This window comes from Asterias rubens, chromosome 6 (genome assembly GCF_902459465.1).
Source record: "Asterias rubens chromosome 6, eAstRub1.3, whole genome shotgun sequence".
Classification (NCBI taxonomy): domain Eukaryota; kingdom Metazoa; phylum Echinodermata; class Asteroidea; order Forcipulatida; family Asteriidae; genus Asterias; species Asterias rubens.
In genome coordinates this window covers 16,909,059-16,910,720 of record NC_047067.1, presented here as the reverse complement: position 1 = coordinate 16,910,720, position 1,662 = coordinate 16,909,059, and positions in this window count along the sequence as shown.

Sequence of the window (1,662 nt, the reverse complement as noted above, 5' to 3'; positions counted from 1 at the left end):
AGATGAGAGATAGAATCAGGATTGTAAGACAAAACTGTCTAACAACAGAGGGATGCGGAGGAGAAGTGTTCAGACGAGTGACGAACTGAACGGCAAGGTGATCGCTGGTAACAGGGTTGGGAACAGTCTCAACGGATACAAAGTTATGTGGAGAACTACTGAAGACCAAGTCGATAGTGGACCCAGAAGAAATGGTATCATTACTACAAGGGGGATGAGTGATGTCGGTGACAAGCTGAAATAGGTTCAACGAGTCGGCAAGTTCAAACAAACGAAAACGGTTCGGGGAGTCGGCTACCGCAGGATTACAGTCAATGTTGAAATCTCCCATGAAAATAATACAGTCAAATTTGGGAAGAAAGTGATCCATTCTTGAGACCACGGCGTTGAGATCATCCCAAAACGAAGTAGTGGCACAGGGAGGGCGATATAATGTACCAAGAAGACATCTACCTCGCTGGCAGCATAACGACACCCACAAGAGTTCAAGATCGGGGGAGTCAAACTCGGCATGGTGGACAGGATGAAGGTTTGCTTTGACTGCAGTCAAGATGCCACCACCGCGAGAGGGACGGTCCTTATGGAAGATCAAGTAGTCGTCAGGGAGTCCCAAGATGGCGTCTGAATCATGTTCCTTGAGCCAAGTCTCCGTCAGAGCCAGGATGTCAGGTGGGGTCGAAGAGGCGATTGAAGTGGCAAGATCCAAACCCTTGTTTCGGACACTGCGAGCATTAAATAACAGCCCAGATAGGTGACTACGGGATGCGGTTGGGGCTGATAGGGTGCTATCGGATACACTTGGAAGTCTTCTGATGTCAACTGATGGATGAGAGGAGTTTGGCAAGTCGGCAAAAGCTTCTTGGAATGAAGTGTCACTGCATGAAGAAAATGGCAGTGATGCACTCAAACAGTTGGGACAAAACCAGTCAATTGTACTTGAGATGAGCAGGGTGTACTGGGTAATGTTCATCTCAGGAATACACTTCTGATGCCAATACAGGCTGCACTCTTCACATAGGAGAGATCTTTGGTTGGATTTTACTGGGCGATTACAATTACCACAGGGGTCCTTAACAGGACCAGGATTGACTTCAATGTCTCCAGACATTGCAAGGGGTAGATTAAATGTAGCTGTAGAGTTTTGATAATAGTTAATTGAAGCTTTGCCAAACTTACTTCTAGAGCTGTGGTATCCAATAGATAGTTTGATGGTCAGCCATATTGGATGCACACAGGCAGGTACATGTACATGTAGCTTGGTGTAGTCCCATTGAATGCAGGAGTGGACAAAGGGTGGCATGGTCGTGACAATGGAATCGGCCAGGTGTGGACTGCATGATGCAACTGCCTTTGAAGACTGGTAGAAGTTGAGGAAATTCTGATGGGAAAACACGACATAACCCATCTTTCTCAGCAGCAAATCCATCAGGGAAAGCAACCATTCTGGTCAGCAACCACTAACCTTTCATTGGTATAAAATTTTACACTGCATAGAGGGCTGGGACAGCAAATTTATCAATAATGGGAGAGCCAAACACAGAGCATGCAAGCACAGTAGCCATCTTTTTTGTACTAACAAATGTTCAGGCCAAATAGTTTGCAGACAAATTTGCCGAAAAAAACATTTCCTGGCCTACACGGACTCAAATATCAATCAGCTAA